This window comes from Hyla sarda, chromosome 12 (assembly GCF_029499605.1).
Source record: "Hyla sarda isolate aHylSar1 chromosome 12, aHylSar1.hap1, whole genome shotgun sequence".
Classification (NCBI taxonomy): domain Eukaryota; kingdom Metazoa; phylum Chordata; class Amphibia; order Anura; family Hylidae; genus Hyla; species Hyla sarda.
The window spans coordinates 24,240,085-24,264,866 of record NC_079200.1 but is presented as its reverse complement, the minus strand read 5'-3'; the positions used below and the strand labels follow the sequence as shown (position 1 = coordinate 24,264,866).

The 24,782-nt window shown below is 43.8% G+C and overlaps 1 protein-coding gene across 1 annotated transcript in view; it reads right to left on the bottom strand.

Moving 5' to 3' along the window:
• The window catches only part of TNS4 (tensin 4), a 79,246-nt gene extending 64,674 nt beyond the window's left edge, over positions 1-14,572 (bottom strand). Inside the window, exon 1 of the mRNA XM_056547908.1 lies at positions 14,454-14,572. The gene's annotated coding sequence lies outside the window, so the exon portion shown is untranslated. The remainder of the gene's footprint in view (positions 1-14,453) is intronic.
• Between the last annotated feature and the right edge of the window lie 10,210 nt (positions 14,573-24,782).

Sequence of the window (24,782 nt, the reverse complement as noted above, 5' to 3'; positions counted from 1 at the left end):
CTTGCATTGAGGGGGCGGGGCTGTGACATCACAAACGGGGTGTGGCCGTGACGTCCCGAGCCTCCGGCGCTGCACCTGACGCTCTAAACGAACGCCAGGTGCAGCAGGGAGATCGCAGGGGTCCCCAGCAGCAGGACCCCTGCGATCAGACATCTTATCCCCTATGCTTTGTACCCATTTAAGGGTCAATAGCTGAATTAAGGGATATGTAACAGTTTATCCTTAGAGTCACAAGGCCAGATGCATATTCACACATATGCATCTGGCCTTGTGACTCTAAGGATAAGCTGTGTACACTGAATTCTATGTACCCCGGTCACTATAAACAAACACAGTCTTGGTCTATGAGTTGTGCTCCTGGGGGTACAGAGGTCTTACTATGACCCTATTTACATCTGAGATGCAGATTCCATTAGGAGCTTCTGTCATATATTCTGTCAGAATCTTGGACAAAAAAACACAGCCTGTAGCTGAACAACATGGTGATAAAACAATGGACACCATCAGGGCTGGCCCAAAACATTGTGAGGCCTGGGTCCAAGAGTGAAATGCTATTTCCCCAGATTAGGTAGCATAGTTTCACCACATTAGGTAGCATAGTTCCCCCTCATTAGGTAGCAAAGTTTCCCCACATTAGGTAGCATAGAAGCCCCACATTAGGTAGCATAGAAGCCCCACATTAGGTAGCATAGAAACCCCACATTAGGTAGCATAGTTTCCCCACATTAGGTAGCATAGTTTCCCCACATTAGGTAGCATAGTTACCCCACATTAGGTAGCAAAGTCTCCCCACATTAGCCAACATAGTTTCCCTACATTAGCCAGCATAGTTTCCACACATTAGGTAGCATAGCCCACCCCATTAGGTAGCATAGTTTCCCCACATTACGTAGCACAGTTTCCCCAAATTAGTTAGCATAGGTCCCCCCCCCCCCCCCCCAAAAAAAAAGGGACAGCAAAGTGCCGCCCCTGAAAAGTTCTGCCTGGGACCAATGGTACCACCAGGTCCCATGGTAGCGCTGGCCTGTACACCATTGAAGCCCTATAGGTACTATGGGTGTCCAGCATTGCTATTATTCTGCTTTTATATTGGACCAGAAAAAATGTAAACAATGATGCAGTAGTGAATAGTGCCTATAGAAAGTTTTCATTGAGTAAAGGTTGGACCCTCTGAATTGGCTGACTGTCTTCTGAGTTTGCGACTCTTTCTAACTCTTTCTGAAGGTGGATACTTTGGGAAAGAAGAATTAGGCATCTGAAAAAACAGCATCATCTCCTGCAAGAGATAAGCTGCTGGCAGAAGGGTGTTCTTACTCCACCTTAAACCAGGATCGGACACGCGAAACAATTGAACATGCCTAATCTTAGGTTTCCACTGGCCATTGTCATATGCATCCAAACAATGCATTCACTAGTAGCCGCTAATGATGTTGATGTGATTATCGCCAATATGAATTTGCCCATTGGTATACACCATGCACACTAGACTGGGGGAATTGGGAAGAATTGCTGGTGGCTGCAGAAGCCTTTGGATGACAGCTATTAAAAGCATATGGGCATCTTTAGGCTGTGTTCTTATATGCTACTCAAGTGCCACAGTCTGGCACATCTCCTGGCTTGCCCTCACCTTGCAATCCCTTCTTGACTAACATACAGAGCTCAGTTTGTGAAATAAAGGGGTGCTCTGCCCCTAGACATCTTATTCCCTATCCAAAGGAAAGGGGATAAGACTTCTGATCTCCCGGTGTTCATCTAGATGTTCGTTTAGATGCAGCGCCGGAAGCTCGTGACATCACGGCCACGCCCCTCAATGCAAGTCTATGGGAGGGGGCGTGATGGCCGTCACGCCCCCTCCCATAGACTTGCATTGAGGGGGCATGGCCGTGACATCTCAAGCTTGGCATTACCGTGACATCACGAGCCTCCGCCCCGCTTTGCCAGTCATCCGGTACAGAGCGAAGTTCACTCCATGCACCAGATGTCTGGGGTGCCACAGCTGAGATCACAGGGGGACCCCAGCGGCGGGACCCCCGTGATCAGACATCTTATCCTCTATCCTTTGGATAGGGGACAAAATGTCTTGGGGCGGAGTACCCCTTTAAGGAGGGGCTGTGAAGTGAGGATACGAAGGCGTGCCAGATTGGGGTACTTCAGCAGCTCAGCCCTGCCTTCTTGACACTTGGCTGACACCTCTGCCCATTTTCGGAACTGTCCAGAGCAGGATAGGTTTCCTATGGGGATTTAATCCTACTCCGAACAGTTCCTAAAATGGACAGAGGTGTCAACAGAGGGCACTGTGGTCAGACAGAAAGGAAATTCAAAAAGAAAAGAACTTCCTGTGGAGAATACAAAAGCTGTTAAGTACTGGAAGGATTAGGATTTTTAAATAGAAGTAATTTACAAATCTGTTAAACGTTCTGCCTCCAGTTAAGGCTCCTTTCACACTATATAATTACTCTGTTTTCGAAGTTCCGTCAGAAAATCGGCAGCAAAACAGCAGTTACAAAATCCTATACGGCCGTTGGAAAATCCCATTATAGTCTATGGGATTTTTCTAATAGCCGTTTTAACCCATTATAGCCAGTTATTAATAACGGCCGTTATTTTGTAACGCAAGATAATAATGGGAGAAATAGTTCTTGAATTAAAGGGGTTTTCCAGGCAAAAACTTTTTATATATATCAACTGGCTCCAGAAAGTTAAACAGATTTGTAAATTACTTCTATTAAAAAATCTTAATCCTTTCAGTACTTATGAGCTTCTGAAGTTATGGTTGTTCTTTTCTGTCTAAGTGCTCTCTGATGACACCTGTCTCAGGAAATGCCCAGTTTAGAAGAGGTTTTCTATGGGGATTTGCTTCTGGGCGTTTCCCGAGACAGGTGTCATCAGAGAGCACTTAGACGGAGAAGAACAACCTTAACTTCAGAAGCTCATAAGTACTGAAAGGATTAAGATTTTTTAATAGAAGTAATTTACAAATCTGTTTTACTTTCTGGATCCAGTTGATATATATAAAAAAAAGTTTTTGCCTGGAATACCCCTTTAATAACGGGCTATAACGGGTTAAAACGGCTATTAGAAAAATACCATAGACTATAATGGGATTTTATAACGGCCGTTTTACTGCCGATTTCCCGACAGAACTTCGAAAACTGAGTAATTATGTAGTGTGAAAGGGGCCTAATTTAAAAACAAAAATGTTTTCCAGTGGAGTACCCCTTTAATATCAGTCTATCAGTGTTTTTGGTGCTTACAGTACGGGACTGAAGTACATTCAAAACAATGTAGCTGGTCGATTGACATACAATTACAAGACAAAGTATGGGAACCTTTTAAAATGACCTTCATTGATTTCTAATAAATTGTGGTCTGATCGTTGTCTATGTCACAACCATAGACAAACACAATGTATCTAATCTAATAACACACAGACAGGTGACTGTAAACCAATACCGTAAATGATATTATTGCGTGTACGGTTATTCTCTTATATATAATTTATCATGGGAATCAATCACTTGACTAGGGGAGCGTAAAGCTCCGCTTCCTTCACACCCATTTCTCACCCCTCCACTTCCCCAAGTAAACAATACACAGACACTGATGTTGGTGGAAAGGCCACAGCGGCCATTTTATTTTAAAACAACCATATAAAACCAAATATCACTTAAATAAACCTTCATATAAAATAGTGCAAAAAGGAGGGGGACTTAGAGGTGACATAACCTTCCGATCTCTTACTTTGCCCTGGGTTGTCCATAAACTTAACCCCAGGACACCACCTTCGGAGACCTTCTTCTCCCTTTGGGACCATGCCCGCAGGGGTTTACCAAGCCCAGCTGGGTACCGCCCCAGCTGAACAACACCATCACCACACCTCCTTCTCCTTCAACACCTCCTCATCCCCCTCCTTCTCCTGCCGCCGTGACAAAGAAACAGCCACACACCAGGGCGGGTGGGCAAACTCCTGTCTTCCACTGGACTGTCCTTCCCGCCACTCACTGCCCCTTTTATCCCCTCCCAGTACCGACCCTTCACCTGCCACTGACCCCTCCACCTCACACTGACCTCCCTCCTTCATAAACATTAAAGGAGTAGTCCAGTGGTGACCCAGTGGTGAACAACTTATCCCCTATCCTAAGGATAGGGGATAAGTTTTAGATCGCGGGGGGTCCGACCGCTGGGGCCCCCTGCAATCTCCTGTACGGAGCCCCGACAGTCCGCGGGAAGGGGGCGTGTTGACCTCCGCACGAAGCGGCGTCCGACACGCCCCCTCAATACAACTCTATGGCAGAGCCGAAGTGCTGCCTTCGGCAATCTCCGGCTCTGCCATAGAGATGTATTGAGGGGGCGTGTCGGCCGCCGCTTCGTGCGGAGGTCGACACCCGCTATCTGGCCGGAGAGCCTGGCCCCCGTACAGAGAGATCGCAGGGGGCCCCAGCGGTCGGACCCCCTGCGATCTCAAACTTATCCCCTATCCTTAGGATAGGGGATACGTTTTTCACCACTGGACTACCCCTTTAACCCCTACCTCGCTACCCTTACTCCCCCTGTCATGCCGGCCATACACTCCCATACTGTCCGTTCCTGTCCTTTCTTTACCAGATGAAAAGTTCCAAGAACAAGCTTGGGCTCAGTAAATACATTTTTTCTTGGAGGGGATCTACAAAACGTGCTGCACATGGGCCCTGGGGACAGAATTGCTATGCTACAGAAATAGAACATATTTCCTGAAATAGTTTAACAAAGTACAAGGTACATGAGTACATTATCTTCAGACACTGACTACTGTCCTCAGGAGTTTTGCAAAAGTACTTAAAATACTTGGGACTGGGGAAGTAGAAATATGTCTGATGTCCTCTATGCTGTATGGGGGAGATTTATCAAAACCTGTCCAGAGGAAAAGTTGACCAGTTGCCCATAGCAACCAATCAGATTGCTTCTTTCAAAAAGTGGACCAGTTGCCCATAGCAACCAATCAGATCACTTCTTTAATTTTTGAAAAGGCCTCTGAAAAATGAAAGAAGCGATCTGATTGGTTGCTATGGGCAACTGGTGAACTTTTTGAAAGAAGCGATCTGATTGGTTGCTATGGGCAACTCAGCAACTTTTCCTCTGGACAGGGGAGATTTATCAAAACCTGTCCAGAGGAAAAGTTGACTAGTTGCCCATAGCAACCAATCAGATCGCTTCTTTCAAAAAGTTCACCAGTTGCCCATAGCAACCAATCAGATCGCTTCTTTCATTTTTCAGAGGCCTTTTCAAAAATTAAAGAAGCGAACTGATTGGTTGCTATGGGCAACTCAGCAACATTTCCTCTGGACGGGTTTTGGTAAATCTCCCCTTATATGTAGCAAATACCGTATAATGCATACAATTTAAGACCCCCCTATCACACTATCACTTTGTATAGGAACAAAGAAATTCAGTACAATCCACTTCTCTGTATTTTTAATTAATCTTGGATGAAAAATATCACTGCAACGCGTTTCTATCTTACGATCCTTATGTGATAAAGATTATAAGATTGAGGTGGTATTTTTAACACTCCTATGCTGTTTATGTCCAAGATGAATTAAAGGAGTACTCCGCCCCTAGACATTTTTTTTTTTTTTTTTACTTTTTATTTATTCAATTTTTCCACACAATACATAATTACTCAAAATAATAAAAATAAAAGAAAAACAATCGTAGAAGGACAAAACAAACAAGATCAGCTGAACATGTAATCATAATACAAGACCGGCTCGACTGTATATAAGTATAAACTGGGTGGGCCAATATAAACTCTTTACCCATAATCTGTCCATAATGCTTAACCTCTTTAGGACATAGGACGTTCTTGAACGTCCCCGCTACCTGGGCTTTAATGCCCAAGGACGTTATAGAATGTCCTGTTGTATTTCCGGTCTCTGCCACACGCCGGGCAGAGATCGGAATGGCATGTCTGCTGAAATCTTTCAGCAGGCATGCCGTGCAAATGCCGAGGGGGAGGGGGGGGGGGGGCGGGACCCCCGCATGTTGGCGATCGCAGAAAATCGCATGTCAATTCAGACATGCGATTTTCTCCTATTCCGGGCTGATCTGGTCTCTTGTGACCCGATTACCCGGAAAATAGGGATGCTCGGACCTGTGAGTGACAGGCCCCAGCATCCTGCAGGGTAGGAGTGAGGTCGCAATGCTGCGATCTCCTCCCATCCCCTGCCATTGGTCAGAACTGATTCTGACCAATGGCAGAGCAGGACGGTGAGTTGCCATGGAAAGGGGGTTTCCATGGCAACTCACCGTCCTGCTCTGCCATCTTCTCCTCCAGGTACCAGCCTCCATGTTCTCCCCCCGTTCTGCCTGACATCCAGGGGTGGGCAGAACGGGGGGTTCTGCCCACCCCTGGATGTCAGGCAGAACGGGGGGAGAACATGGAGGCTGGTACCTGGAGGAGAAGACTCGTGGGGCCCGGCAATCATCGCAGATATTCACCGGAGATCCCGGCTCAGGTAGGGAATCGATGGTGGGGGGAGAAATGAAACTGAAAGTAAAGTGATTTTTACTGTGGCAACCACTAGGAAGGCTGAACTGCAGCTCCCAGCATGCCCAGACAGCCAAAGGCTGTTACAGTGGTGCCCAAACTGTAGCCCTCCAGATGTTGCCAAACTACAACTCTCAGCATGCCTAGACTGCCCAGGCATGCTGGGAGTTGTAGTTATGTTACATCTGTCCCTTCAGATTTTGCAATTTTCATGAAATTTTTGAAAATTGCTGCTCTACTTTGAAGCCCTCAAAGCTTTTCAAAAAGTAAAAATATGTCCATTTTATGAGGCCAACAGAAAGTGGACATATTGTATTTGTGAATAAAAATAAAATGTATTTGGAATATCCATTTTCCTTACAAGCAGAGAGCTTCAAAGTTAGAAAAATGCTAAATTTTCAAAATTTCATGAAATTTTGGAATTTTTCACAAAAAAAGGATGCAAGTAACGCCGAAAATTTACCACCAAAATAAAGTAGAATATGTCACGGAAAAACAATCTCAGAATCAGAATATTCGGTAAAAGCATCTTAGAGTTATTAATGCGTAAAGTGACGGTGGTCATATGTGCAAAAAACGCTCTGGTCCTAAAGTGTAAATTGGCCTGGTCCTTAAGGAGTACTACGGTGAAAACCTTTTTTCTTTTAAATCAACTGGTGGCAGAAAGTTAAACATATTTGTAAATTACTTCTATTAAAAAATCTTAATCCTTCCTGTACTTATTAGCTGCTGAATACTACAGAGGAAATTCTTTTCTTTTTGGAATGCTCTCTGATGACATCACGAGCACAGTGCTCTCTGCTGATGTTGTTATTATAATAATAATAATAACACTTTATTCATTGTTGTCCTTAATGGGATTAGAACACAAGTCCATAGCACTGCAAGGCAGCAGTGCTAAGCACTGAGCCACCATGCTGCCCATAGCATGCATTTGCTATGCATCTGCTATGCATCTGCTATGCATGGCTACTAAAATGGACAGAGATGTCAGCAGAGAGCACTGTGCTCGTGATGTCATCAGTGTTCCAAAAAGAAAGGAATTTCCTCTGTAGCATTCAGCAGCTAATAGGTGCTGGAAGGATTATGATTTTTAATAGAAGTAATTTCCAAATATGTTTAACTTTCTGCCACCAGTTGATTTAAAAGAAAAAAGGTTTTCACCGGAGTACCCCTTTAAAGGGGTACTCCCGTGGAAAACTTTTTTTTTAAATCAACTGGTGCCAGAAAGTTAAACAGATTTGTAAATTACTTCTATTAAAAAATCTTAATCCTTCCAGTACTTTTGAAAGGCTGTATACTACAGAGAAAATGCTTTTGTTTTTGGATTTCTCTGATGTCACGACCGCAGTGCTCTCTACTGACATCTCTGTCCATTTTTTGGAACTGTCCAGAGCAAGAGAAAATCCCCATAGCAAACATATGCTGCTCTGGACAGTTCCTAAAATGGACAGCAGAGGTCAGCAGAGAGCACTGTGGTCATGACATCAGAGAAATCCAAAAAGAAAAGCACTTCCTCTGTAGTATGAAATGTATTGGAAGGATTAAGATTTTTTTTTATAGAAGTAATTTACAAATCTGTTTAACTTTCTGGCACCAGTTGATTTAAAAAAAAAAAAAAAGTTTTCCACGGAAGTACCCCTTTAATACTTAACTGTCAAGGGGTTTATATGCTAGCCATTTTGACCATAGATAAAAATAAAAAACAACAACGGAGTAGGTTGTTCGAAGGCGATGCTATACTGTACTCCATTTAGCAGGTATGATGCATTGTGTTGACCAAACACTTAAAGGGGTACTCCGGTGGAAAAACATCAACTGGTGCCAGAAAGTTAAACAGATTTGTAAATTACTTCTATTAAAAATCTTTATCCTTCCAGTACTTATTAGCTGCTGAATACTGTAGAGGAATTTCTTTTCTTTTTGAATTTCTTTTTTGTCTTGTCCACAGTGCTCTCTGCTGACACCTGATGCCCATATCAGGAACTGTCCAGAGCAGGAGAAAATCCCCATAGCAAACCTATGCTGCTCTGGGCAGTTCCTGACACGGACAGAGATGTCAGTAGAGAGCACTGTGGACAAGACAAAATAGAAATTCAAAAAGCAAAGAACTTCCTCTGTATTATACAGATTTATACAGATTTTTTAATAGAAGTAATTTACAAATCTGTTGAACTTTCTGGCACCCGTTCATTAAAAAAAAATAATAATAATAATAATTCCACTGGAGTACCCCTTTAAGATTCGGTCCATTTTGCAGTAATTTTATTTTTAGCAATAGTTACAAAATTCACTATCACCACTGTTACGCCGAGCGCTCCGGGTCCCCGCTCCTCCCCGGAGCGCTCGCTACACTCTCGTTTCTGCAGCGCCCCGGTCAGATCCACTGACCCGGTGCGCTGCGATACCGCCTCCAGCCGGGATGCGATTCGCGATGCGGGTGGCGCCCGCTCGCGATGCGCACCCCGGCTCCCGTACCTGACTCGCTCTCCGTCGGTCCTGTCCCGGCGCGCGCGGCCCCGCTCCCTAGGGCGCGCGCGCGCCGGGTCTCTGCGATTTAAAGGGCCACTGCGCCGCTGATTGGCGCAAGTGGTTCTAATTAGTGTGTTCACCTGTGCACTCCCTATGTATACCTCACTTCCCCTGCACTCCCTCGCCGGATCTTGTTGCCATTATGCCAGTGAAAGCGTTTCCTTGTGTGTTCCTAGCCTGTGTTCCAGACCTCCTGCCGTTGCCCCTGACTACGATCCTTGCTGCCTGCCCCGACCTTCTGCTACGTCCGACCTTGCTTCTGTCTACTCCCTTGTACCGCGCCTATCTTCAGCAGTCAGAGAGGTTGAGCCGTTGCTAGTGGATACGACCTGGTCACTACCGCCGCAGCAAGACCATCCCGCTTTGCGGCGGGCTCTGGTGAAAACCAGTAGTGACTTAGAACCGGTCCACTAGCACGGTCCACGCCAATCCCTCTCTGGCACAGAGGATCCACCTCCTGCCAGCCGGCATCGTGACAACCACTATATATCACTACTATGTTGTACTACACATCAAGACCGGGTGAGTGCTCCATTCTTTGGTTTATCTACACTGGATGCACTACGAGTAAGAGGGCCATCTCCGGTCCCCAGGCTATTGGGAAACCTACTATACTGCTTACCAAAATCATAATTTGGGACCAAAGATTTCTTATGCTTTTGGACTCCCACCACATATGTAATAGCGTGCTTACCTGAAGTTTGCAACACCAACATAAGTTAGATTAAATGGAGTTAGATACCATCTATAAAATAGCTTCCTAGCTATCTCCAAGAATGTAATACATTTGGATGTTCGACAGTTAAAGGGGTTATCCAGGGAAAAACTTGTTTTCATATATATCAACTGGCTCCAGAAAGTTAAACAGATTTGTAAATTACTTCTATAAAAAAAAATCTTAATCCTTTCAGTACTTATGAGCTGCTGAAGTTGAGTTGTTCTTTTCTGTCTAAGTGATCTCTGATGATACGTGTCTCGGGAACCGCCCAGTTTAGAAGCAAATCCCCATAGCAAGCCTCTTCTACTCTGTGCAGTTCCCCAGACAAGCAGAGATGTCAGCAGAGAGCACTGTTGCTAGACAGAAAACAACAACTCAACTTCAGCAGCTGATAATTATTGAAAGGATTAAGATTTTTTAATAGAAGTAATTTACAAATCTGTTTAACTTTCTGGAGCCAGTTGATAAATAAAAATAAAAAAAACAGGGAGGTATAACAACTTTGCTGATACCCTGAGTTTTAATCAATGACATTATTTTCCCTTTAGGAACTGGTACTGGTAAGTTGTGTAAATAGTAAAGGATTTTGGGTAGCAGTGTCATCTTAGCAACAGCAATACGACCTGCCCACAATAATGGTAGTTTTACGTATGTAGACAAATCTTGTGAGCTAATAGAGGTTAGCCGAGAGAAATTCGAATGAACTATATTGGACAGAGGGGTGGTAAGAGTTATTCCTAGGTTTGTAATCTGGCCCCTAGCCCATTGATATGGAAAGGCTGCTTGTAAAGTTTTTTTTAAGTAAAGGGGGTATTGAGATATCCAGTATAATGGATTTACCCGAGTTAATTTTGTTATAACTAATTGCACCATATTTACCCAACCCTAAGAGAGAATTCCTAGGGTTCGTTAAGCATAGAATGAAATCGTCTGAAAACATCCCCACTCGATATTGTATCTTTCCTATCTTCATTCCGGCTATGTCTGGGGAGGACCGGATACTTTGAGCCAATGGTTCCATCGCTAGAGAGAAGATTATAGGATACAGTGGGCCACCCTGTCTTGTACCATTGGTCATCCAGAACTCCCCAGACCTAACCCCAGAGGTATAAACACAGGCTGAGGGGCAGCTATAGAACGCCATTACTGCTGATCCAAATGTCCCCTTCAGGCCAAATTTGTCCGACACCTGCGAGAGGTACCCCCAATGCACTCTATTGAACACCTTCTCTGCGTCTAATGTGAGAAGCAGAGAAGGCGTTCTCTGTTTTTCCAATGCTGAAATAATATCCATAATACAACGAGTACCATCATTAGTTTGGCGACCATTTATGATCGTTCGCTACCAATAGGGGTAAGACGTGGTTCAATCTGCCTTTTAAGATAGAGGCATACATTTTTAAGTCTGTGTTCAGGAGGTTCTATTGGCCTGAAGTGGTTAGGCATATTGGGATTTTTCCCTGGCTTGGGTAGGGTTATTATTAAAGCTTTCATCATTTCTGGGGGGAATGACCCTTGTATCATAGCACTATTATACATTTTTGTCTAATATGGGGCAAGAAGGGGCCTGCAGGCCTTATAATATTTATTACTTATTAGAAAGCCCATCTGGACCTGGAGATTTGTGCTGTTTCAGTGTCCTGACAGCTTGCTGAACCTCAGGATAGGGGATACAATGTCTGATCGCTGGGATCCCGCCGCTGGGGACCCCCACGATCTCTGCTGGGGCACCCCAGTCATCCGGTGCACGGAGCGAACTTTGTTCCGAGCTGGATGACTGGCGATGTGTGGCGGAGGGTCGTGACATCACAGTCACACCCCGCTCGTGATGTCACAGCCATGCCCCCTTAATGCAAGTCTATGGGAGGGGGCGTGACATCCGCCACGCCCCCTCCCATAGACTTGCATTGAGGGGGCGTGGCCGTGACGTTACAAACCTCTGGCGCTGCACCCGGCACTCTGAATGAATGCCGATGCAGCAGGGAGATTGCGGGGGTACTCAGCGGCGGGACCCCCGCAATCAGACATCTTTGAAAAGAGGATAAGATGTCTAGGGGTGGAGTACCCCTTTAAGAATAAAGAGAAATGGATTTTACTGGGTGCTGGATTTCATGATTCCTATACAAAGTGCAGTGCCGATGTGACTGTCCCACGCAATTTCTAAGTATATCATACAGTGCTAAAATATTATCACCCTATAGTGCTGAAATAATACTGACCGGCAGTGACTAAATTCCAATTCTAATAACAGTGCTAAAGGATACTTTATATGGTGGTCAGTGATGTCCCCTAAAGTAGGGGGCAGCTGATACAATCCGCGCGGTACACAGCAATAATATAGAACTGACAGTACTGTTTCAAATTGGCTAATAATAACCAACAGAGATTATGGGTCAGGATAACAAAAGATTTAAAAAAATTGCAACTTGCTTCTATGTAAGGAAAAAGCACAGAAACTGTCCATAAGTGTAATCTTTTCAAAAGTTTTAAGACTGACACAATTTTTTCTTTTCCAGACAATCTTACTTCCAGATGTCTCAAACAGTCTAAAGGGGGCTCTATCAAAGAAAATAACTCTTCCCCAGTCCTCTGTAGTCCAATCCCTGTACTTCCTACAGAATGGCAGCTTATCCTTGATGTTTATTTTGCTTTTTTTGGGGGGGGGAGAGGAGCAGCTTCTTTGCTGCCCTTATTGACACCAGGTCAGCCTCCAAAATCCTTTGCGTTACTATGCATGTAGATGTCCGGCCCCTGACACCTGCCTGCAGCGATCCCTGAGTAAGCTCTGCATTGGTGTAAAACTGATCCCATAGCTGAATCCTCTTTAAGAGATGTTCCTGGCACTCGCTGAAATTTCTTGGATGTCCTTCTGAAGCCTTCTTTGTAGCAATTGAACCTTTCTCCTTAAAGGGGTTATCCAGGAATAGAAAAGCAGAGCTAATTTCTTGCAAAAACCACTCCCCGTCTGTTTCCAGGTTGGGTGTGGTTCTGCACTTCAATTGCATTGAAGTAAATGGAGCCAAGTTGTAATACCATGCACAACCTGGGGACAGACATGGAGCTGTTTATGAAATAAAACCTCTCTGTTTTTCTATTCCTGGATAACCCCCTTTAAGATTCTTCATTAATTTAGAGACAATCTTACAATCAGCAATGCCCTTGCTTGTAAAGCACTTTTGATGCAAAGCAATGTTGACTTTCCTCGTTTCCTCAGAGATAACTAAGGTAGCTGATTTCAAGAATCCTCACCCTTGCTCTTATAAGTCAGTCAGCATGACAAAATGATATCAGCTACCTTGTCAGCAGTAACACTTAAAGGGGTACTCCAGTTAAATTATTATTATTTTTTAAATCAACTGCCTAGAGCAGGAGCAAATCCCCATAGCAAACCTCTCCTGCTCTTGACAGTTCCTGAGACAGACAGAGGTGTCAGCAGGGAGCACTGTGGTCAGACAGAAAATACATTTTTAAAGATAACTTCCTGTGGAGCATACAGTAGTAGTGTTGCTCGCGAATATTCGCAATTCGAATATTATTCGCGAATATCGCATATTCGCGAATTCGCAAATTTCGCGAATATAGCGCTATATATTCGTAATTACGAATATTCGTTTTTTTTTTGTTTTTTTCTTCACAGTACACATCACAGTGATCATCCCTCTCTGCTTCCAGCTTGTGTGGTGTAAAGAAGGCTGTAATACTACTGTGTGAGACTGGCGTGCGCAAATTCGCATATGCGAAAAGTGGCATATGCTAATTTTCGCATATGCGAATTTGTCGCGTATGCTAATTTTTTATATGCTAATTTTCACATATGTTAATTTTCGCATACGCGAATTTTCGCGTATGCGAAAATAAAACGAGAATATAACGAATATGCGAATATTCGCGAATATATGACGAATATTCGTCCATATATTCGCGAATATTCGCGAATTCGAATATGGCCTATACACTATACAGTAGCTGATAAGTACTGGAAGGATTAAGATTTTTCACAGAAGTAATTTACAAATCTGTTTAACTTTCTGGCACCAGTTAATAAAAAATAAAAAAAATGTTTTCCAGTAGTGCTGGGCGGTATGACCAAAATGCATATCACAGGTTCCAACATATTTAACGGTATTTCCTTACATGACAGTGTGCTCAGCCTATCACCGGCCGAGACGGCTCTGTGAGGTTCTCGTCCCCAGGAAGCAGCATGAGGGTCGCAGCGGAGAACAGTGAGGCTCATACTGGAGCAACGGGGGAACGTAGGAAGGTGAGTCAAAGTTTACAGGAATATGTTAAAATCATCAGTACATATGTCCTTTATTAATAATTTCCAACGCCGCGGCACACAACTCATTTAAAGCACCGGCGGGTCACATATGATTAGTTCCCCGATGTGGGGATAGTCGCTGCGGCTGATAATTCCTTCATTCAAAGGGGGGGAGGGGCCCAAACGGTATTGCGGTATAGGAAAAATTCATATCGTACTGGAAAAAAAAACGGTACTCGGTATGAACCGGTATATCACCCAGCACTATTTTCCAGTGGAGTACCCCTTTAATTCCAGGATGGAAAACCCCTTTAAATGAGATGCTAGGTGATTGGCTGCCAAGAAAGGTTGTGTAGCTAAAGCAATGTCTAGCCTGAGCCGTACACACCCAAAGATATAGATATGAGATCACTAACCTTTGTTGTTGAAGCGTAATGTAGGTGAGTTAGGGATGAGTCACACCATGTTTCTTGCACTTTCTTTATAACCTCACCGATGAAGATTTACCTGCACAGAGAAGTCTACAACGATAAAATAGCTGACATTTTGTTTACTGCCATCTGTTGGTTATTCGTGCTATATGTTCACTATAGAAATGATGAGACAGTCCATTGAGCGGGGCCTTCCATTTGTACAAAATGTGAGAAAGGGTGATGGGGCTGACTTGAGCTTGGGCTCTAACCATATTCCATCCACTTTGGTTTCCTATGTGGTACGTGTTGTTTATCCGAAAATCTAATTTCCCTAGGTTTTCAACAAGCAAATGGAAGATGGAACTCCAGGGAAAAATTGTGAAAATATAAGTGCTTTTATTCACCCATTACAGGGGTACTCCGTTGCTCAGCGTTCGGAACAAAATGTCCCAAATGTTTAGAGCTGGCGCCAGAGACTTGTGACACCATGGCCCCGACCTCTTGTGATGTCACACCCCGCCCCCTCAATGCAAGTCTATGGGAGGGGGCGTGGCGTCCGCCACGCCCCCTTCCATAGACTTGCATTGAGGGGGCAGAACAGGATGTCACAAGGTGGCGGGCCGTGATGTCACAAGCCTCCGGAGCTACACCCGACGCTCTAAACGAACATCTAAACAAACGCGGCCGCCACGCCCTCTCCCATAGACTTGCATTGAGGGGGCAGAATGGGATGTCACAAGGGGGTGGGCCGCGACGTCACGAGCCTCCTGAGCTACACCCGACGCTCTAAACGAACATCTAAACAAACGCGGCCGCCACGCCCTCTCCCATAGACTTGCATTGAGGGGGCAGAATGGGATGTCACAAGGGGGCGGGCCGCGACGTCACGAGCCTCCGGAGCTACACCCGACGCTCTAAACGAACACTCTAAACAAACGCTGCCGCCACGCCCTCTCCCATAGACTTGTATTGAGGGGCAGAATGGGACGTCACAAGGAGGCAGGCTGTGACATCACAAGCCTCCGGAGCTACACCCGATGCTCTAAACGAACGCTCTAAACAAACCATAGAATTTAATTGAAGCGACGGGGTGTGACATCATAAGACGGTGGGCCTGCTGAGCAGCAGAGTACTCCTTTAACTCCTTAACGACGAAGGACGTATATTTACGTCTTCCGCCGGCTCCCGCGGGGTCAAGCGGTGACCCCGCGTCATATCGGGTCGGTCCCGGCGGCCATCAACGGCTCGCGGTGATGCCCTGTATTAACCCTTCAGACGCGGCGATCAAAGCTGACCGCCGCGTCTGAAGTGAAAGTGAAACTATCCCGGCTGCTCAGTCGGACTGTTCGGGACCGCTGTGGTGAAATCACGATGTCCCGAACAGTTTACAGGACACCGGAAGGGCCCTTACCTGCCTCCTCGGTGTCCGATCGACAAATGACTGCTCCGTGCCTGAGATCAAGGCAGGAGCAGTCAAGCGCCGATAACACTGATCACAGGCGTGTTAATACACGCCAGTGATCTGTGCAAGAGATCAGTGTGTGCAGTGTTATAGGTCCCTATGGGATAACAATGATCAGTATAAGAGATCAGTGTGTGCAGCGTTATAGGTCCCTATGGGAGCTATAACACTGCAAAAAAAAGTAAAAAAAAGTGTTAATAAAGATCATTTAACCCCTTCCCTAATAAAAGTTTGAATCACCCCCCTTTTCCCATAAAAAAAACCAGTGTAAATAAAAATAAACATATGTGGTATCGCCACGTGCGTAAATGTCCAAACTATAAAAATATATTGTTAATTAAACCGCACGGTCAATGGCGTACACGTAAAAAAAATTCAAATCCAAAAAAGCGTATTTTTGGTCACTTTTTATATCATTAAAAAATGAATAAAAAGTGATCAAAAGTCAGATCAAAACAATAATGGTACCGATAAAAACTTTAGATCACGGCGCAAAAAATGAGTCCTCATACCGCCCTATACGTGGAAAAATAAAAAAGTTATAGGGGTCAGAAGAGGAAATTTTTAATCTCTTAAGGACCAAGGACGTATGAGTACGTCCTTGGTCCCGCTCCCGTGATATAACGGGGGGTCCCACGGTGACCCCGCATCATATCACGGCGGGCCCGGCATCATAGTGAAGCGGGGACCCGCCGCTAATAGCGCGGCACTGATCGTGGTGCCGCGCGCTATTAACCCTTTAGCCGCGCACTCAAAGCTGAGCCACGCGGCTAAAAGTGAAAGTAAAAAGTGCCAGTTAGCTGCTCAGAGAGCTGTTCGGGATAGCCGCGGCAATATCGCGGCTTCCCGAACAGCTTACAAGACAGCCAGAGGGCCCCTACCTGCCTTCTCGCTGTCCGATCGCCGAATGACTGCTCAGTGCCTGAGATCCAGGCATGAGCAGTCAAGTGGCAGAATCATTGATCACTGGTTTCCTATGAGAATAATGGGATAATAATGATCAGTATAAGAGATCAGTGTGTGCAGTGTTATAGGTCCCTATGGGATAACAATGATCAGTATAAGAGATCAGTGTGTGCAGTTTTTATAGGTCCCTATGGGAGCTATAACACTGCAAAAAAAAGTGGGGAAAAAAAGTGAATAAAGATCATTTAACCCCTTCCCTATTAAAAGTTTGAATCACCCCCCTTTTCCCATAAAAAAAACCCAGTGTAAATAAAAATAAACATATGTGGTATCGCCGCATGCGGAAATGTCCGAATTATAAAAATATATAGTTAATTAAACCGCACGGTCAATGGCGTACGCGTAAAAAATTCAAAAGTCCAAAATAGTGCATTTTTGGTCACTTTTTATATCATGAAATATGAATAAAAAGCGATTAATAAGTCCTATCAATGCAAAAATGGTACCATTAAAAACTTAAGATCACGGCGCAAACAATGAGCCATCATACCGCCCCATACACGTGAAAAATAAAAAAGTTATAGGGGTCAGAAGATGACAATTTTAAACGTATAAATTTTCCTGCATGAAGTTATGATTTTTTTTCCAGAAGTGCGACAAAATCAAACCTATATAAGTAGGGTATCATTTTAATCATATGGACCTACAGAATAAAGATAAGGTGTCATTTTTACCGAAAAATGTACTACGTAGAAACAGAAGGCCCCAAAATTACAAAACAGCAATTTTTTTTTTTTAATTTTGTCTCACAATGGTTTTTTTTTCCGTTTCACCGTAGATTTGTGGGCAAAAATTAGCAATCATATGGATTTTTAGGTGCAAAATTTAAAGAGTTATGATTTTTTAAAGGCAAGGAGCAAAAAACGAAAGTGCAAAAGCGGACCCCCCCCCCCCGGTCCTTAAGGGGTTAAACTTACACATTTTCCAGGAGTATGACAACATTAAACCTATATAAGTAGGATATCATTTTAACCGTAAGGACCTACAGAATAAAGATAAGGTGTTATTATTACCAAAATATGCACTGCGTAGAAACGGAAGCCCCCAAAATTTACAAAATTGTGTTTTTTCTTCGATTTTGTCGCACAATGATTTTTTTTCCCTGTTTCGCTGTGGATTTTTGGGTAAAATTACTAATGTTACTGCATAGTAGAATTGGTGACGCAAAAAATAAGCCATAATATGGATTTTTAGGTGGAAAATTGAAAGGGTTATTATTTTTAAAAGGTAAGGAGGAAAAAACTAAAGTGCAAAAACTGAAAAACCCTGCGTCCTTAAGGGGTTAAATAAAACATGCAACGTTTCAACCTCTCCATGAAGTCTTTTTCACCATTTTTTCCTACAGTGCGATCTTCCATTTGCTTGTTGGATATTCTTGACCTTGGTCAGGTCTGAGGACAGGAGTACCCATGAACCATAAGTCCCTATGATGTGCCCCATTTAAATCTTTCTGTTTTTAATCCTTATGGGTTAGTGTATGTTTCATCGAATGGAGAAATATGTGGAATCTGTGTCAAGTGCAAATTTATTAGGGCCGAACTGGAATATGAAACCTGTTTCCTGACATCAGTTATATACAGCAATTTAGATGGCGGGTATAATTTTACCAGATCAGTGCCCAGCAGAAAGGTTGTTATGGCAACCTGCCTCCTGCCACCAATTATATACTGATAGAATGGGTTGGGACACGTGTGGACAGAGTACTATGGCGCCATCATACCCTGTCCATTTTTCCTGCGGACTGGCGTTCCAACCCATTCTTTTGGGCATACCAGGCGGCCTCCCATGGCCCAGGGAGGGCATTCAGGCAGCTAAGGCTGCATTCACACCACGTTTTTGCAATACAGTTCCCGTATACGTTTTCAATGTGAAAATCATACGGAACCGTATTGAAAACCGTATGCATTGACTCTCCATTGAAAACCATATGCCAAAAGATGTATCAGGTTGTGTCCGTTTTGCATTTTGTACGGTTTTGTCAGGTTTTTTCCCGTATCCAAAACCGTAGTCTACCACGTTTTTTGGTCCGAGTGAAAAACTGTATTAAACCGTATACGTTTTTTTTTTCACCTATGGGAGTCAATGGGAACCATACAGAACTGTATGTGCGTACGGTTCCATCCGGTTTTCACCATACGGTTTTTGACTTTGCACAGTTTTTTTCTTGGAATTTCAATCAAACAAGTGAAACTTTATTCAAAATGGAGTGAAAAGTTAAAAACGTATACGTTTTTTTCTTACTAAATGGATGCAACCGGACATCATTTTTCAAACCGTATACGTTTTTTTTAATTGTACACGGGTTGAAATTTGTACACACGTTTTGATACAGTTTAGTCAGGTTTTGAGGAATCCGTTTTTCATCAAAAACCTGATATGGGAACTGTATTGCAAAAAAGTGGTGTGAATGCAGCCTAACTTGACTTTTGTGAGTCTACAGGCACTCAGAGGTGTGGTGCCCCTGGCACAACTATGTTTGGTAAGTGTAATTCATTCTAATCGTGTTTTACCCTTTCTTTTTTGTGCTACACTAGGGGGCGCACTCTTTAAAGGGGGAGATTTATCAAAACCCGTCCAGAAGTGAAAGAAGCGATCTGATTGGTTGCTATGGGCAACTCAGCAACTTTTCCTCTGGACGGGTTTTGTTAATCTCCCCCTTTGTTTTTATGTCCATAGAAATTCAATTATATACTGAAATTTAGATGCCGGGTATAATTTTATCTGATCAGTGCCAGGCAGAAGGGTTGTCATACACAATCTGCACCTTGTCCATAGTCATCAGAGCTGTCATAGGAATTCGCCTCCTATGGCCAGTTATATACTGGGAATTAGATGCCAGGTGTAATTTTACCTGAACAGTGAAGTTACCTACCTGGACTAGGTGCCAGGGGCAAAGTCAGCTGACCAGTGCCCTGCAGCACAGTTATTATCTGTAATGTACAGAGACTTAGGATGCGTTCACACTGAGTAATTCAAGAGGAATTCATGAGGAATAATTTCGGTCAGGAAATTGTTGCCTTCTGTCATTTTATCCATCAAGCAGAATTCAAGCGGAATTCGAGGTGAATTTCCATGCATCTACTTTTCTGAATTCCGCTTGAAAACGATGTCAGGCGGAATATATTTCTACCATTGACTTCTATTGATTTCTGCTAGCGGATTCCGCTTGATGAACATGTTCTTCCTTCAAGCGGAAAGGAATTCAGCATCGGAATTCTGCTAGCAGAATTTCCGCAGTGTGAACAGGCCAGCAGAGACAACATTAAAGTCAATGGACAGAGGAGATGTGCATTCATTTGGAGCAGAGAATTCAAAAGGAATTACTCGAGTAAATTCCTCTTGAATTACTTAGTGTGAACGCACCCTAAGGGGGAGATTCATCAAGACCTGTGCTGAGGAAAAGTTGACCAGTTCCCCATAGCAACCAATCAGATTGCTTCTTTTATTTTTCAGAGGCCTTAAAAGAGTACTCCGCTGCTCAGCCTTTGGAACAAACTGTGAACAAACGCTGAGCAGCGGAGTACCCCTTTAAAAAATAAATAAATAAATTAAAAAAAGCGATCACATTGGTTGCTGTGGTCAACTGGTAAACTTCTCCTCTGCACAGGCTTTCATGAATCTCCTCCTTAGAGTGTTCCCTGAACCCTCTTGACCCTTTGAGTTTCCTAAAGAAGGACTCCATTTCTTTTTCTTTTGCTGATATCATGGACCCTAACCATATCTAGTCATACAGTGCCACTTGTTTCATTCCAGCACAGCTCTATCCACATGTTTTATTACTATAACTTGATCAGGTGATCACCAGTTTGTGTCTCACTGAGTTACCCTGCTTAAAGGGGTAGTCCAGCGCTGAAAAACTTATTCCCTATCCTAAGGATAGGGGATAAGTTTCAGATCTCGGGGGGGTCCGACCGATGGAGCCCCCCGCGATCTCCTGATATCGGGTGTCGACCACCGCACGAAGCGGCGGCTGACACGCCCCCTCAATACATCGCTATAGAGTTGAATTGAGGGGGCGTGTCAGCCACCGCTTCGTGCGTAGCTCAACACGCCCCCTTCCCGCAGCTGCCCGGGCCACGTACAGGAGATTGCAGGGGGACCCAGCGGTCGGGCCCCCCACGATCTGAAACTTATCCCCTATCCTTAGGATAGGAGATACGTTTTTCAACACTGGATATCTCCTTTAATGTGTCAGAGTAGGATGTCAGTTCAGAATTAGGTGACATCCTGTGAAATACCGGATGAAATTATCACCTTCCAGATCCCCTCCTGCTAGCTCCCAAATACCTCCCCACCCAGATCTGCATGCTGCTGCTATTTTTACAGCATCAGGATATATTTGCATTTTTTTCTCTTCTTTCCCTGATTTTCACAATGTTGTGGCAAAAATGGTGGCATTGCACCGTTATTGTGTAAATCACAGTAAAAGCTTACCATTTTCACCATTTTTGGAAGATTGCCGCAAACCAGCCAAAATGCATTAAAAATATGTAAAAAAAAATGCAGAAAAAATTTGAACACAGCCTAAATACTTCATAAAAAAAAAAACATCAATTGTGATTATACCGTAGGTCAATAAGAAAAAGCATCAAAGCTGCAAATGATATAAACTGACCTCAACCCACTTATAAATTCACCTGGGTAAACTCTAGATAGATGACCAGCTGCACTAACCAAAGGCTATGCCCAAAGCCAGAGGATTCTTTGGAAATGTAGACTGTATTACAGAACTACTTCACTGATAGATGTGTAAATCAACATTGAGCCAATCTTATGCCTGCTACATCAGCTAAAACAGGTAAGCACAAGGCATACACAAGATCCTCTATATTATTCTCTAAATATAGCCTGTTGCCTAATGCTTCTTTAAGAGTGAATACAGTTTGGTAACTCAAGGATATAAGGCAATTTCTGTGACTCATTTCCAAGGAAATACTGATCTTAAGCACACACCGGAAGAACTAAGAAAATGGGGAGCTACAAGCATGAAGTAATGGTCACATTCCTGACATTTCCAAGTTTGAGTTGTCCAAATAAATCTGTGTCAGGACAGGCTGTGCAAGATAGAAACAACGGGATTCAATGAGCTGCCATAGTGGAGTGATTCATATATAAATGAATAAATACATCTAGTGTAATCCAGGGGTGACTGACCATTTGTGTGGTAGGGTACTGACCAACAATTGTTAAAGAAGGGTTTGCAAAATATAAATGCAAAAATTATAATGTTAATCCATATCATGTATATTATGACTGTGGCAACGTTGGCAATTGCAGCCCTGGAGGAATGCCAGCTAGGGAGACAGAAATTATAATGTCAGACACAAGGTGTTAAGATGAAAAGAGACAACCATTCTGCCATGATCCAGCCCAAATCTTCAGTGCCGCCTGCTTCCTCCATGTCCAATGGCTGCAGCATCATGTGTCACAGTGGTGATGGCGTGCTGCAATACACAGAGCTGTGCACAGTTGAGTGACAGCGTCTCCTCACCTATATGTGGCAGTTTTGCACTGATCAGAATTTTTGCTGGTGATTGTCCCTCACACCCTTTTATAAGCGTTCCTCTGATAGTTTGTTGGTCTGTTGTCTCTGATCTCTGCTACTGTGTTTTGACTATTCTTTTGCCTGCTGATTCTGCACTTCATTGCCTCTCCTGGTTTTGACCATTGCCTGTTTGACCTGCGTCTGTGTTGTCTGTCCCTTATTTGTTTTCTTTGTGCTGTTGGCTTTTTTGTGGTTATTTTCCCTATTGTTTCTCTGGCCTTGTTCTCTGATGTTTCAGACTGTGTTTTGTAGCTTTATTGGCCGTGTTACATCTGGAACCTATTAAAGGGGTACTCCACTGGCTAGCGTTCGGAAGTAAATGTTCCGAACGCTGTTTTCGTGCTGCGGGGATCTGCCACGCCCCTTGTAACATCATTGCCATGCCCCCTCAATGCAAGTATATGGAAGACGGTGTAGCGGCCATCACGCCCCTTCCCATAGACTTGTATTGAGGGGTGTGGCCGTGAAATCACAAGCTGCATGGCCGACCCCCGCAGTGCAAAAACAGCGTTTGGAACATTTATTTCCGAACACTGGCCACTGGAGTACCCCTTTAAGTGAAGGGAACATCGACAATTAAGAGTCCGCCACTTAAGGCGGATTGTCAAGTAGGCCCGATGCAACACTTTCTCTCTTACTTAAAAGACTAGACTCAGCCTGAAACTTAATAGGTCCTAGTCTGCAGATAGTTGTAGCACCTCTCAGCTACTTGCACTCTTGTATAGAAAGTATAACCCTTACAGTTACTGCTACTCTTGCAAGTAATCTCCTTGGTGGACTGATATACCTGGGCAGTTGTAGAACTTAAAGGGGTATTCCTGTGGAAAACTTTTTTTTCTATCCGTCCAGTACTTTTTAGAGGCTGTATACTACAGAGGAAATCGTATTCTTTCTGGATTTCTCTTCTGTCATGACCACAGTGCTCTCTGCTGACCTCTGCTGTCCATTTTAGGAACTGTCCAGAGCAGCATATGTTTGCTATGGGGATTTTCTCCTGCTCTGGACAGTTTCTAAAATGGACAGCAGAAGACAGAAGAGCACTGTGGTCACGACAGAAGAGAAATCCAGAAAGAATAGCATTTCCTCTGTAGTATACAGCCCCTAAAAAGTACTGGAAGGATTAAGATTTTTTAATAGAAGTAATTTACAAATCTGTTTAACTTTCTGGCGCCAGTTGATTTAAAAAAAAAAAAGTTTTCCACGAGAGTACCCCCTTTCATAGGGGCTATGGCGTCATGCACTCACAGGCTGGTCTTCAGATCTAAGTTAAAGGAGCAATGCCTGACTGCTTCTTATCTCCTCACATTACAATAGGCTACTTTCCTCAGGGACTGGATTCCCTCACTCGGGCTTTAAAGTTGATTAGCAGAGCAGAAAACCTCATGATAATCGGGGCCTTCCCACCAAGTATATCACTATAATAATCTATGTGAAACTCATTTGCTCTAGATCTTGATGAAAATCAACCACTAAGTGGCAGTAACACTTTTAAGATACAAGGCAGTGTATACATAGTCAATGCAAATAACATAGTTGATGCAAATAACAGATACAAAGTGCAGATACAGTGCAAAAACACTAAGGTATGCTACGTAAAGTGCAAATATATTGGTAACCATGAAGAAAGAGGAAAAACATGCAATGGGACACAACAACTTTTTTGGGTGGTAAGAGGCCTATGTCCTTTCTTGTGTAAGGCCAATACCACACTCATAGTCCACCCCTGTGGTAATCATTAAATGGTTACTCCCGTGCCCCAGTGTTCTGAACATTTTGTTCAGAACACTTGGAACGGGCCACTGTGATGTCACGGCCAACCCTCCTTGTAATGTCATGCCGCAACCCCTCCATTCATGTCTATGGGAGGGAGTATGACGACCGTCACGGTCCTTCTCATAGACATGAATGGAGGTAGCATGGCAAGACGTCACCAGGGGGTGTGGCTGTGACATCATGATCATGGCTGCCCGATCCAAGTGTTATGAACAAAATGTTCAGAAGGCTGCGGCATGGGAGTACCCCTTTAAAGGGGTTGTCCACCTTTTATTAGAAAGGTCCTGTGAAAATACACCGATCACAGGCTGTTCTGGGCCTGAGACCTCCAACTGAAGTCAATGGGCTTTTCATAAACGGCATGAATATGCTGGGTCTTCCAGTGCTCCATAAACTCTTTGAAGCTGCTCTCTGTTCTAAAAGTTTAGGTTCCTGACAGAAAGCATCTAAATTTGGTCAGAATAATGCCCTTGGGAATCTATATAGATGGTCGGCTAGGGAGTTCTTCTTTCATTTTTGTATTACCATTGGGTAAAAGAACATACATTAGACATGGTGCTTCATGTTATGTAAGACACTTACCTGC